The sequence below is a fragment of the Oryctolagus cuniculus genome, chromosome 7 (assembly GCF_051225735.1).
Source record: "Oryctolagus cuniculus isolate XC-2025 breed Fujian yellow rabbit chromosome 7, ASM5122573v1, whole genome shotgun sequence".
In the NCBI taxonomy this organism is placed as follows: Eukaryota; Metazoa; Chordata; class Mammalia; order Lagomorpha; family Leporidae; genus Oryctolagus; species Oryctolagus cuniculus.
Window position 1 is genome coordinate 5184234 of NC_142873.1, and position 14651 is coordinate 5198884.

General features: G+C 49.3%; 1 protein-coding gene and 1 long non-coding RNA gene across 4 annotated transcripts in view; one reads left to right on the forward strand and one right to left on the reverse strand.

The window, feature by feature from the left end:
* The window catches only part of TNR (tenascin R), a 435083-nt gene that overhangs the window by 219006 nt on the left and 201426 nt on the right, over positions 1–14651 (reverse strand). The gene's annotated exons all lie outside the window — the stretch shown is intronic.
* LOC149125269 (uncharacterized) lies at positions 6303–12237 on the forward strand. The gene is made up of 3 exons (XR_016236873.1): positions 6303–6731; positions 6972–7092; positions 8031–12237. It is a non-coding gene; the product is annotated as an uncharacterized LOC149125269 (long non-coding RNA).

The following is a 14651-nucleotide window of genomic DNA, read 5'->3' on the forward strand; positions in this document are numbered from 1 at the left end:
ATTAAAATTCTAGGGGGTGGGCATTTGCTGCAATGGTTAAGACGCCATTGGAATGCCTGTATCTCCCATGTTGGAGTGTCCTGGCCTCACTCCTCACTCCAGCTACCTGCTAATGCCCATCCTGGTGGCTCAAGTACCTGAGCCACTGTCATCCCTGGGGGAGACCTGGAAGGAAGCACTGGCTCCTGGATTGGGCTTGACCCATTCTCCATTATTGCAGGCACTGAGGTGTGAACCAGTATATAGGAGAGCTCTTTGTTCCCCACGCCCCCTCTCTGCTTTCCAAATAAATTCTATCCCAAATTTTGAGTTTTGGGGGCCCTGGTATGATCCAAAGTTGTCATGTAGCTCTGTGTTTTGTAGAGCACACTCTTGCCATTTTGGGTAAGTTGGTTCCCCCTTGAATGGAACCATCCAGAATGTTTCAAGTTGATTTCCATCCTTGGCCTCCATTCACCCTGCATTAGCAAGTGCCCTGCCAACCATTTTGACAAAAACGCTCCTGTGAATACCCGCTGGGTGGGAGGCAACACCAGCTCTGGTGAATCCAGCCTCCGGGGGAGTTTCAGAACTCCCAGATGTTGAAGTCTATGCTTGGGAGGCTGAGGCCTGCATGGGGATTCCAATCTAGTCAGAGCCGGCCAGTTCCCGGGTGACAGTGTTTAAGGACAAGACCACCCTTGTGAGATAAGAGGAAACCACGATTTCAACATTTTCACTCTTTCACGCTTATGTTCGAATCGACCTTCTGAGAGGCACAAATAGTGACTCTTTCATCTTGCTCTCCTCAGTCAGCAAGGGCCCGAGAAACACAGCAGCAATGCCTGGAGAGAAACGTTGCAAACAGAACCCCTCCCTGCTTTCCATGCTACAGTCACCTGTTTGCACCTCTCCCCACAAAGGAGAAGAAAATGCATATCCCAATCAGTTACTCTCTGTGAGAACTAAAGATCACCAGTGATAAAGAGACGGCTGAGAAAGGGCTCCTGGCAGGCGCCGCGGCTCAATAGGCTAATCCTCCACCTAGCGGTGCCAGCACACCGGGTTCTAGTCCCGGTTGGGGCGCTGGATTCTGTCCCGGTTGCCCCTCTTCCAGGCCAGCTCTCTGCTGTGGCCCGGGAGTGCAGTGGAGGATGGCCCAAGTGCTTGGGCCCTGCACCCCATGGGAGACCAGGAGAAGCACCTGGCTCCTGCCATCGGATCAGCGTGGTGCGCCGGCCGCAGTGGCCATTGGAGGGTGAACCAATGGCAAAGGAAGACCTTTCTCTCTGTCTCTCTCTGTCACTATCCACTCTGCCTGTCAAAAAAAAAAAAAAAAAAAAAAAAAAAGAAAGAAAGAAAGAAAGGGCTCCTTCCCCAGAAATAGACGCTCAGGCCCAAGGAGACGACAGAGCTCCCGATCCAGGAGCCAGTGCTTCCTTCCAGGTCTCCCCCAGGGATGACAGTGGCTCAGGTACTTGAGTCACCAGGATGGGCATTAGCAGGTAGCTGGAGTGAGGAGTGAGGCCAGGACACTCCGACATGGGATACAGGCATTCCAATGGCGTCTTAACCATTGCATCTCTAGAGAGATTTGCACATGGCCACTCACCAGGGGCTGGGGAGGCGTGAGCAGAGCTGGCTGGGGAGAAGGCTCAGATGACGATGCGAGGGCCAGGGCTAGACGTGGGAAGGAGCATCACAGACGGGGAAACCAGCTGTGCCAGTGCCTGTTTCTCCTGAATGCGCCTGGGATCCACTTTCCAAGGCTACAGGAAGTCAGAGATCCTCTTGGATTTACATCATGACGTTCTGAGAAACCTCACAGGTCCTTCTGGGAACGCACAAGAACCAAGAAGGCAAATCTAGGCCCAGGCAGTGGCTTATCCGGTGTGGCTGGAAGGTCTTCTCAAAACTGCAGGTCCCTGCTTCTGAGACTCACATTCCTAGAGTCAGCCCTTTATGCTATTATTCACCACCCCAAGAGACAGGTACATGCAAGTCACTCATACTAAACCATGAACTGGTCTCATCAGTTCATGGTGTTGGACAGCAAAAGGGAAGGATCTAAAGACAGCCACAGACATCTAATGGATAGAGGGAGTGGAGCCACCCAAAATGGCTATAAAGAGCACACTTTTAATTCTTCTCACACTTGCTGTGCTTTTCTAGAAATGACAGCAAAAGAGGTAATGTCAGGCAAATCCGTGTTGGACATAGAGGGAGAGGGAATTGTCTTTAGTAGGCAGATCAACTATTGCCATGGCAATTCTCCCATCAGCCAGTCCTTCCTCTGACCCCAGTGACAAGCACCGCCCTGTTAGCAGGCTCCCTGGGCCACTGCACACAGAGGCTGGAGGCCCTGTCAGAGACAGGCCGCGGGCAGGGTCTCAGGTTACACCTCTCCCTGCAGTCAGACATGTGTCTCCTGAATCATTCAGCTCCAAGGTTTGACTCAAATCTTTGAATGGTGGTGCTGGGCTCCCTGGAGAGGCTAACTGATCAGAGCCTGGGGGCAGTGAGGGAATTCAGTTCCCTTCACCGGTCAGAATCCCACATAACAGATCCCAGTTGATCCTTGAGAGCCAATAGCTGGTGAGAGATCAGCCCCAGCCCTGGCTCCTCCATCAGCTCTTAGCCCTCCCCCTCCCTGCAGTGGCAGCCCGGTCTTACCCATGGCGAACCCTGGTGAGTGCAGCCAGATGTTTCACTTCTGTCCCATTCTTCCCGTGCCACACCTTGCACCCTGCCCAGCATCCACTGGCCTCATCTCAGAGCTGCTCATTCCCTCAAGCCTCTGCCTTCTCTAGCCTGTTTTACTACCTCTCCAACCCTCCACACCCCTATCCTCCTCCTGCTCCACACTGGGTCTCCCTCCTCTGCTTAACCCACTTCCAATCCATTCTTCATGCTGCTCCCAGGATTTTTCTAAAGCAAATCAACTCAGGTTATTTCCCCTCTTGAACTTCTCGAGGTATAAGGGGTGCCTGAGGCGTGTTGTGATCCCATCTCACTTAACTTTCCCAACCTCCTCTTTCTAGACCCGCCCTCCCTCACCTGCTCCCTGCCTAAGGACACTCTGCTACGTGTGTCTTCTCGATTCCCACACCTGTTCTCTCTGGACCTTTACTTCTGTCTTTCCACCTGCCTGGAGAAGCCTTTCTGGTTACTACCTATCTCCCCAGTTCACCCCCTCCAGGAAGATTTCCTAACATGCCAGAGATGGGTTAGGGACCATCCTTTTAAACTCCCTCTCCTGCACCATGTGCTGGGAGAGTATCCGTTTCCAAGTTGAGCTGCAATGGCTCAAAACAGGTCAGCACAGCTCCAACACCTGCTTTGTGCTTGGCCTGCAGAAGAGGGTCAGTAGGCATCAAATCAAATCACAGACACCCACTCAGGCCCTGTCTCTCCCTGCCCCTACAGCTTAGGGCACTCAATTCACTCAGGAAAGGGAAAATGCCCACATTAAATACTGCTGTGTGCCGCTAGAAATTGTGTGCAGAGGGAAAACAAATAAGTGATTAAGTAATGGCAGGCAAGTATTTCACTAAGAGTCCTATCCAAATAAAATAACAGGGAAAGTGCCTTTCAGTACTGATTAACCACAGCCAAGAATTAAAGATCATTTGTAACAAATCATTACAGTCAACTGATTAAACATTAATGAGTTTGCGCAGAGCACCATTACTGAGTCTGGGGCTGAAACAGGACAGTTAAAGCACATTAACACGAACACTCCCCATCCATGCCCGCGCTGCTGCCTGGGGTCCCTTACACCAAGGGGATGCTAACAGCACAGACGTGGGTTCAGGCTCTGCTCTGGGTGCAGAGGAAATGGGGATTTCAGCATCAGCAATGCTAGACTGAGCCATATGAAACTGCCAAGGTTTGCTCACATTTGGCTCACAGGAAAAGCGAATTCATGTAGTTCTACCTTAAATTTACCAAATGAGGGTGTTATGAGACTCAAAATGAGATAATGGTTGGAACCTGGAAGATGCTCTACAAGTGCAAGACACATTGGAAGTGTCTCCCAGTGCTAGAGTTAAGACCAATAACTGCCGGCGCCGCGGCTCACTAGGCTAATCCTCCGCCTGTGGTGCCGGCACACCGGGTTCTAGTCCCGGTCAGGGCGCCGGATTCTGTCCCGGTTGCCCCTCTTCCAGGCCAGCTCTCTGCTGTGGCCAGGGAGTGCAGTGGAGGATGGCCCAGGTGCTTGGGCCCTGCACCCCATGGGAGACCAGGAGAAGCACCTGGCTCCTGGCTCCTGCCATCGGATCAGCGCGGTGCGCCGGCCGCAGCGCACCAGCCGCGGCGGCCATTGGAGGGTGAACCAACGGCAAAGGAAGACCTTTCTCTCTGTCTCTCTCTCTCACTGTCCACTCTGCCTGTCAAATAAATAAATAAATAAATAATTAAAAAAAAAGACCAATAACTACCACCAGTGTGGTGCTCGGTGTGGCGCACCGCAGCATTGGGGCAAATCCCAGGAGCTCAGGAACTTTCTCATTACTATTCATCGTTAGGTTGAAGGAAAGGGAAAATAAAAAGAAGAAAGGGAATCCCTCCAACCTAACCCAGGGCTTCCCGATCTCAGCCCTTCCTCTCCACAAGGACACTAAGCCCCACCCCTAAGTCTAAGCGTTATTGTACTGTAAATTCACCACTGGTTCAGAAGAGGTGCTTTATGGCTGAATGGACTTAACCCATTTGTGGCTCCTGGGGCTGGTCCTAATATCTAATGTCGCATCTGCCCTTGCTATGAGGAACGTTCTGATCTGAGTGGCACAAAAGGAATCCTCAACAAATGCTTAGCTGAATGAATGGATGAATGAAAGAATGAGCTCTCCACCCCTGCTCGTCCTACTCCTTGTCCTTTTGCCACCTGACAGAGCCCTAATAGAGGATGAAAGCACTCTGCCCACACCTCAAAGCCTGGAGTTCACGCAATCACTCTATATCTCCTGATTAGATGCAAGCAGTGACAAGCAATTTCTTCATAATTACAAAATGCTTCTGATGAGACAGCTATTCTTACTGAAACAACTTCCAAATGGCATAGGTCCAGTCCCTTATCAAAGAATCACACATATTAATTATACCGCACACACATACACATAGGAGGTACTTCAAAAAGTTCATACAAAAATGGAATTATAGATAAATCCATGGAGTTGCAGGTTAAGCTGTTGCCTGTGACGCCAGCATCTCATATTGGCACTGGTTTGGGTCCTGGGTACTCCAGTTCCTATCTAGCTCTCTGCTAATGTGCCTGGGAAAGCAGCAGAAGATGGCCCAAGTGCTTGGGCCCCTGCACCCATGTGGGAGAGCCGGATGAAGCTCCAGGCTCCTGGCTTTGGTTTGACCATGCCCCAGCCATGGCTATTTGCGGAATGATCCAACAGGGGGAAGATCTCTGTTTCTCCCTTTTTCTCTGTAGTTCTGACTTTCAAATGAATAAAATAAATCTTTTTTAACAAGATAAATCTATGTTGGTGCACAAAATTTTAAAATCCTTGCATTTTTTTATAATACATATTTTCCACGAACTTTTTGAAGACACCTCATATTTTTAATTTTCCAAACTCTCTTCCCAGCTACATTAATTGAAGACCTCATTCAGAATTAACTTATTCCACCAAATTCGTTCCAGTGATTTTGCCCTTAAACAGAGGCAAACGTACCCTCTCTCATCATCCCTCACTCATCTTCCTGAAGAACGGACAGACTATTCCTAGTCTGACCCTCTGTATGTAGATGCTTCCAAGCGCTGGCTGGCAGGGCCCAGGCAACCAAATGGGTCCCTGTGCTCTAAAGCCCTGTGCATTGCTGCTACTTTTTTTTTTTTTTTTTTTTGGACAGGCAGAGTGGACAGTGAGAGAGAGAGACAGAGAGAAAGGTCTTCCTTTGCCGTTGGTTCACCCTCCAATGGCCGCCGCACCCGGCGCACCGTGCTGATCCAAAGGCAGGAGCCAGGTGCTTCTCCTGGTCTCCCATGGGGTGCAGGGCCCAAGCACTTGGGCCATCCTCCACTGTACTCCCTGGCCACAGCAGAGAGCTGGCCTGGAAGAGGGGCAACCGGGACAGAATCTGGCGCCCCGACCGGGACTAGAACCCGGTATGCCGGCACTGCTAGGTGGAGGATTAGCCTAGTGAGCCGCGGCGCCGGCAACTCTTTTGAAATTCTTAATGATATTGAACAAGGGACTCCACATTTCCATTTTGCACTGAGCTCTGGAAAGCAAATGGCTGGCAGAGATGGAGAGGGGAGGAGGGCAGAAAGAGTGAGGGTATAGCTCAGGTTTAGGGAGCTCCAGAGAGTCCATGGAAGGACCTGAGTCAGCGGCGGGGCTCACTTAGGAAAGCTGGAGTACAGGGCAGCTGTGAGGAGACACGGTGATTTTTGCCAAGGGTTTCTCGCATCTGGGACCATCAGATTCAGACTACTGGGGCTGCAGAGAGAATGCTTTCAACACAAAGGCAAGAAGTCCTCAACGCAGAAAGGACACTGTGTCTCCTGCAGCTGGCAAGCAGCCAGGGAAGAAAACTTCCCACTAGAAAATCTGACCACGATGTTAATGTGACCCAGTCCAGATGATGTCATTCGCTTGTTTATTCCTTCCTTCAACAAACACTTATTGAGTATCCAATGTGTATGCATTGTGTTAGTTCCTGGGCAGTTTCAGAGAGGATAATGATGCAGTCCCTGCTCCTGGGAACACAGCGTCTATGTAAAGAAGAGAAGCCAGGTGAGCAATAATGCAGTGTGACTAACATTGCAGAGGCTGGCGTTACCCATTGGAGAGCAGGTGCAAGGGGAATGGGCAAGGTCAGAGAAGGCTTTATGAGAGGAGCCAAGACCAGTTCTTAAGGGATTAAGACTGAAGAAATGGGAAGAGCTTTTGGGCACAGGGAAGCCTGTAAGTAACTAAATGGGGACAGAAACATCGAGGGGCATTTTGATACTAATGAGAAGTTCGGTTCTGCAGCAGGGATACCAGATGGTGACCAGGCATTACAGAGTGGTGCAAAAAGAAGCAGGATCCTGGCTGTGAAGAACACTGAGAGCCACAGTGTGAAACTAGGATTTTACTGCAAACTGGAGAACCTGTGAAGTTTCTTTTTTAATTTTTTATTTATTTGAAAGGCAGAAAGATACAGAGGCGGGGAAGAGGGAGAGGACAAGGGAGACGGGGAGAGAAAGACAGAGAGATCTTTTAGCCATTGGTTCAGTCCCCTCACAATATCTGCAATAGCGAGGGCGGGGCCAGGGCCAAGTCAGCAGACAGGAACTCAATCTGGTCTCCTGCATGAGTGACGGGGACCCAAGTACTTGAGTCATCACGGCTGCCTCCCAACATGCACACAGGCAGGAAGGCGGGATAGGAAACGGTGCCAGAACCTGAACCCAGCCAGTCCAGTATGGGATGAGGGCATCCCAAGTAGTTGTCTTAACCACCTTGCCAAATACCCATTCCTGAAATCTCTTATGCAAAACAAGAGGCAAGTTAAGATTCCGGGAGAGAGGGCGGGAGAACTTTTGTTGTAATACAGAGATGGACGAGTGAAAAGTGACTGAAGCGTGCAGACTGGCTAGAGGATAAGTACTCCTGAAGTTCGAGGGTAACTGCAGAGTGAACAAAGAGTGGAGGAGAAAGCAGGGATCTATTTTAAAGGCAGAATGAATGGTAGTTAGCTCATTGAATGGGATGAGGAAGGAGGAACAGTGAGACCCCCTCTGGTTTCTGGTTTGGGATTTGGGCTAACAACAGTGTCATTAACCATGAGATAGAAAAAGGGAAATATAAATCTTAAGAATATATGTACTTATTGAGAGCAAAGTCATGGACAGGATTTCCCATGGGGCATATGTAAAGCAAGAAGTTTGGAGAGCACGAATAGTTAGGAACTGGTGGCACATGATACTCGAATGACAGACGCTAAGAACAAGCTACTGGAAAGGTAGAAGGGGAGCCAGGATGGTCTTATTTTTCCCTTTCGGTTGCTGTGTTTCCCAGAAAATCACTGAATTTTCTTTCTCATTGCAGGTAGGAAGAGTGTGCTTGTTTGAACTCTTGATGCCAGGATTGGGCATGGAATGAGATGTGAGCAAATGTGATGTACACTACATCTAAGTGGAGGTTGTAGGAGACACTGTCCATATGGTTCTTTTCCTCTGCTATAAGTTCACTGACTCCTTCCTCCTGGATCCCCAAAGAACATTCGTGGTGCAGAGCTATACCTAACCTGCAACTGATGATGTATAAAGCAAAACCTTTATTGTTGTCAGCCACTGAGATTTGGGGATTATTACTTTAACCTAACAAACAAAAACTGTTACAACCAGGAAACAATAGTATCTCAGAAATGAAGGAAACATTTCAAGAAAAAGTGAGTGGGCTGTTGGGTCAAAAGTGACAAATAGGGAATGAGGTGGGACAATAGAGTGACGGTGGTCTTAGTGACAACCATTGGGGCCATGGTAGAAGCTGAAGCCAGATTATTGTGGGCTGAGGAGGCATGTATGGGAGGTGAGGAGGTGGAGATTGTAAGTCTAAGTTACCCATTTAATGATGCTGGGATGAAAGAGAGAGGGGGGGGGGAGAGAGAGAGAGAGAGAGAAAGAGAGAGAGAGAGAGAGATTAAGGTGGATATAGGGTGGGAGGAAAGATTTGTTCAGGGTAGAAGAGATTTCAACCTGTAGACTGGGGAGGATGACTTGGTAGAAACGGAGAGGCTCGTTTGTAAACACAGAGGTTACATACCCTGGAATATATTTGTATCTATGATTCCCTCATAACATACAACACAGCTTCAGAGGCCAGGTTTGTATCATGGGTCCCCATTGCCTCTCGTAGAAGTAGAGAGAGATTTTGAGGCATGAGCGCTGTCTAGGAAGATACTATGCCAGAGATGGGTCACAGGCACTGTGCATGGTAGATGTGACAGGGGAATGCATATGGACTGGCCAAGGAGGAGAAAGTTCTAGACTCTTAGAGATGAAGGAATTGGAACATGATGGGCGCTGAGCCTTCCCTTTGGGGTACCAGGCTGGCTTGCTGACAGGCTTCCTTTGGCCTCTGCAATCTGACTGAGATAGGGATGGGAGAGAAGATGGGAAACTTAGATGGAAAGGAATTCATATGATTGAACTAGAAAAAATGAAATCCCACACCTGTGGCAACATGGATAGAACTAGAGGACATCATGTTAAATGAAGTAAGTCAGTCTCAGAAAGACAAATGCCACATGTCCCCACCTATCTTGGAAGCTTAGAAGGTTGATCTCACAGAAATGGGGAGCAGAAGAGTCGTGGCAGGGTGGAGAGGGTGGCATCAGGGGTGGAGCGAGGCTGGTTAATGGGCACAGGGTGCTGCTGGGCAGGAGTGGCTTCTGTTCCACGGCACAGTGGGATAACTGTGGTTGACAACGATAATTGCGTATCTCAGAATAGCTAGTAGAGAGCACTTGAATGTTCCCATTACAAATGATAAATGCCTGCGGTGATGGATACGCCCATTACCCTGACCTGTTCAATGCACAGTGTGTGTATCTCACTGTACCCCACGCACACTTAAAAAGGCTAAAGAAAGGAGAACAGAAGAATCAAAGGACGGGAGATTAGAACGAAGCCATGCTCATTTTTATGGTGCATTATGGACGGAGCCCTGTGGCAGGGCTAAGGGACGGTCTTTTCTTCAAGGAGCTGCCTAGGACAATGAGGAAAATGGACATAAAAGAGGCTACTTTGACCCGGGGATGAGCTTAAGTGTGCTCTGTGTGAAAGACCAAAGGAGAGCAGGCACAGAGTGAGAGTATGCTCATGTAGATTCTGTTGAGCAAGAAACAGAATCACCAGCCATCTCGCATCTTCCGGATGCCTCTCCCTGCACTCTTCCTCTCCAGTCCTCGAGATGTGGCTAATGGGACATGGAACTTCCTTCCAGTCTGGTCTAAAGGCAGAGAGGCCACGAGGGCAGAGGTGCTTCTCAGAATTCAGTGTGGGACGAATCTGAAATGACACTGCACAACTGAGAACTCAAATGTGGCATGCCTTTTAGAGGCATTTCAAAGCACAAGTGGCCTTTCGGCACCACGGAGTCTGTGGGACGTGCTGCGAGTTGTCAGATCACCCCCCGTCACCTCCGTGTGTGGAGGATGCTCTGAACAGAACACGACTCCTCGTAGCCTCTTCAAAAGTCTGAAGACTTCTCTCCACGGCAGGCATAGAGAAGTGACTGCAGGGAAGCAGGCGGACGTCCAAGATGGCAGGGAGTTGAGTAGAGTGAGTGGGCAGCGCTCACCTCGAGCCAGCTGGAGTCTGTGTGTTCCCAGGGTCACTTGTTGCTCAGCTGGAGTTGAAGGAGCTGCTGTGCGTTGCTCTGCACTGTGCCCAACACTCTTCCCTGCCTTTGCACTTTGTATTTCAAATTCCAAGCTCACCTGAGATTTCTATGTACAAGTTACCACTGTCCAAACAGACACTCCACCAACTTCAGCTGTGCTGTGCACGGGAGGGGTCCTCGGTCTCCCAGGTTGAGTTCCCTGCATGCCACGCACCTGTTCAGTGGTGTGCTGACCCAGCAGCAGCAGCCACAGGACATCTGAGCTCCTCTGAGGCCAGCATCTCCTGTCCCAGTACCTTCCACATTGGATTGGCACATCCCAGTTGAGCACATTTAAATCAGGCTCCTTGTGTGTGGGACTGCAGCCAGCCTCCTTAGGAGAGTCCACAACTCTGTCCATCCTATCCGTATGACCTTGAGCCTATCTGGTCTTTACTTCCCCTTCATTGACCACTAGTCCACAATACAGCTCCAGTGTGCCTTAAGGAGAATTTGATCAAGTAGGAAAATCAGTGGTGAGAAAAGATCCTTGGGGAAAGTGAGGCTGGGGTTGGTACTTGAGGCATGAGTGGCTTCTAACATTTAGACAGAGAATGGAGGAGAGTGCTTGAGGCAGAAGGAAAGGCATGGGCAAGGGCACCGAGGGGAGAGTGCAGAGTGACCTCAGTGACAGGTGCAGGTCAGTGGGGTTAGAACATGGGCACATGGAGTGCAACAGCTGGAAATGACACCGTTAGAGCCGTTTCACAGAGAGCATGGAATGTCAGGATCAGAAATGTGGCACCCTAGACAATGAGGTCCACCAAGGGTTTCTCAGTAGAGCATTGATTTGGAAAGCTAACTGAGCACCAAAGGGGAAACCTGTTGAAGTGAAATGGAAACTATGAGAAATGGTGACTTGATCAGCCCTTGTCCTGACTTTAGTATTTTTAGTTCTAGTTAATAGTTGAACTCTGTAATCAACACACATTTATTCTTAGGTGTTGAAATTTAACTGAAAAGTGATCCTTGTTAAATATAACAGTGGGAATAAGAGAGGGAGGAGATGTACAATTTGGGACATGCTCAATCGGACGTGCCCCAAATGGTGAAGTTAGAAATGTGCCAGGGGATTCCAACACAATCCCATCAAGGTTGCATGTTCCAATGCCATCTCACTAGTCCAAGTGATCAATTTCAGTTCACAATCGATCACACTGATAGGTCTAAGAGTCAAAGGGATCACACAAACAAGACTAGTGTCTGCTAATACTAACTGGTTGAATCAAAAAGGGAGAGAACGATCCATCATGGGAAACAGGATACACAGCAGACTCATAGATGGGCAGATGTCCTAAACAGCACTCTGGCCTCAGGATCAGCCCTTAAGGCATTCGGATCTTGCTGAAGAGCCCATGAGAGTATTTTAGGCATGGAAAGCCAAGACACTCTGGAAAAAAAAAAAAAAAAACCCAAAACCTAAATGAAAGATCTCTGTGAGTGAGATCCCAGTGGAAAGAACAGGGCCATCAAAGAAGGAGGTGCCTTTCTCTGAAGGGAGGAGAGAACTTCCACTTTGACTATGACCCTGTCAGAACAAGATCGAAGTCGGCGAACTCAAAAGGCTTCCATAGCATTGGCAACTCATGACAAGAGCCTAGGGTGATTACTGACGCCATAAACAAGAATGTCAAATTGTTAAGTCAGCAACAGGAGTCACTGTGCACTTACTCCTCATGTGGGATCTCTGTCCTTAATGTGTTGTTCAATGTGAATTAATGCTATAACTAGTATTCAAACAGTATTTTGCACTTTATGTTCTGTGTGGGTGCAAACTGATGAAATCTTTACTTAATATATGCTAAATCGATCTTCTGTATATAAAGATAATTGAAAATGAATCTTGATGTGAATGGAATGGTAGAGGGAGTGGGAGATGGGAGGGTTGTGGGTGGGAGGGAAGTTATGGGGGTGGGGGGAGCCATTGTAATCCATAAGCTGTACTTCGGAAATTTATATTTACTAAATAAAAAAAAAGATGGCTGCATGAAACATGATGGAGTTGCACCAAGACTCGAGGCAGAGACACCTGATGGGAAGCTACTGGAATCCCCTGTAGGTGAGATCACACCAGACTCTCGGGCCACGGTAGTACAGCAGGGGCAGGCTCTCACACAGGGGCTCCAAGCACTTTGGCAGGAGGAATTTCACATCCTCCTCAGGGTGTCCATTCAGTACCGTGTCTCTCCACCTCTTTCCACAGGACAGTGACTAAAGCAGATTTTCCAAAGAGGAAGTCAGGCACCCTCACTAGGAGCAGAGGCCAGGGGGATACAGAGGAAGGTGTTCCCTGCTACCATCCTAGGTGGTAGCAGCGGGCAGAGACTCCTCTGTGATTGCTCACAGATACAGCCCACGTTTCCTGGATTACCAGTGCCTTGCTGGCACACTGAGCAACCTACCAGTAGCTGAACACCAATCTCAGGCCGTCTTTCTCTACTTCAGTCTTTCTCCTCCTGCCTCCGCCCTTTCTCTTCTCTCTCAGTCTAAGACCGAATTTCGTGTGACCTTTTCTTCCTCGTAAGCCCCTCCTGCTGCTGGTTGCTTGCCAGTGGCTCTTCCACTGGTTTCTTCCAAGCTTAAAATGACTTTTTCAAGAAGTGGGATGGACAGGCTGCCCCTCGGTGAGGGAGAGCCTGTCGGTGAAGGTTTGCAGACATGAAGCTAATGAAGTACAGAATATTGGTTACATCTCACTCGATTACCCTCGGAAAATGTAAAACTGTCGTTAGCCGTGACTGGCCATTTATCTGCTGCAATGTTCAGAGCAACACGCCCTCTCACATTTATCTCCCGCCTTCAGGTTCCAGTCAAAGTTTCTAGAAATTAGTGATTCATCACCGAATACAACAACTACCACTGGGATCTGCCAAACCAGAAGAAAGTCGCCAGGTCCCTGTGCCAAGGTGCTATCTCTAGCCGGTGATATCTTCATGCAGCTGGCTGGTGCCAGTCCACAGCATCCACACCTGGGGCCACTGGGAACAGAACAGAACCACACAGCTCCAGGCTGACCCCCAGGCCCCAGGGAGCCTGTGGTTTGGGAAGAGGATATGTGAGCCCACGCGGGGTCTGCTTTGGGTTCTTAGGCTCACTCATCTGGGTGAGAGGAGGAATCTCATTGTCCCTGAGCCATCGCCCACTGCTCACTCGTGAGGAGTGGGGTGTCACATTTGTTGTAATGTCCACAGCAATGATATCTGATAACAGGAATCCAGTGACAATAACAATGCATTATCAAGGGCATGCACGCCTTCTAGTTAAACAGGGTGGGTCAAAAATGCACCCTTGTGTCTTTCCTCCTAAAATCTCTCCATGCTGGGAGGCAGGATTCTGAGTTGGCCCACAAGATTGCCCTCATCCTGCCACACGTGCCTGCACTGAGTAAGCCCTGGGCCTGGGAAGAAGAGATTTTACCCCTGGGATGAGGTTCTGTTAAACTTCTAGACACAGTCTGTGGTAAAAGAGGCAGGTTACCCAGCTGGGCCTGTCCGAATCACATGTGCCCTTTCAAAGTGAAGTGTTTCCCTATTCTTTTATTTACTCAATAATTTGATAAGCAGAGAGAAACAGACAGAACTCCCATAGCTAGTTCACTCTCCCAGATGCTCACAACAGCAAAGAGAGGCCCAGGCCAAAGTCTTGGATAGAGAACTCGATCCTGGTATCTAATGGGAGCAGCAGGGCCTTAAGTTCTTGAAACACCAGCACTGCCTCCTAGGGTCTGCAATAACAGGAAGTTCAAACTGGCAACAGGAGTTCGACTCAATCCCAGGCTCTACCAATAGGGGGTGCTGGTGTCTTAGCTGCTAGGCCAAACCCCACCCTCAGCAAGGAGTTCTCTTTGCCTGGTTACAGGGAGGGAAATCAGAGACTTGAAGGGTTGAAGAGGTTTAAGGCAAGGAAGGTTCTCTGTGGCTGAGTGGAGGTGGCCAGGTGACAAGGCCCGTCGGCAGTCAGCATCGCAAAGGACCCAGCCCTGGAGCTGCAAGATAGTGAACTCTGCCAGCACCCTGGAGTAGCGGGAAGAGGCTTTCCCTAGGCAACCCCCCAGCTGAGCGCGCAGCTGGCCTGCACCACCGTTTCAGTCTGCTGGGATCCTGAGCGAAGGACACAGCTAAAGCACGTTGGAGGCTGGAAACTGCGGGATGAGGATTTGTGTTTTCAGCTGCTGAGCTCGTGGTCATCTATTACACAGTAATAGAAAGCCAATTCACTGGTAAGAGGAACAAGGTTTAAACACATAAGGGAGCCAATTACAGCAGAGGACAGTAGAAACCTTGA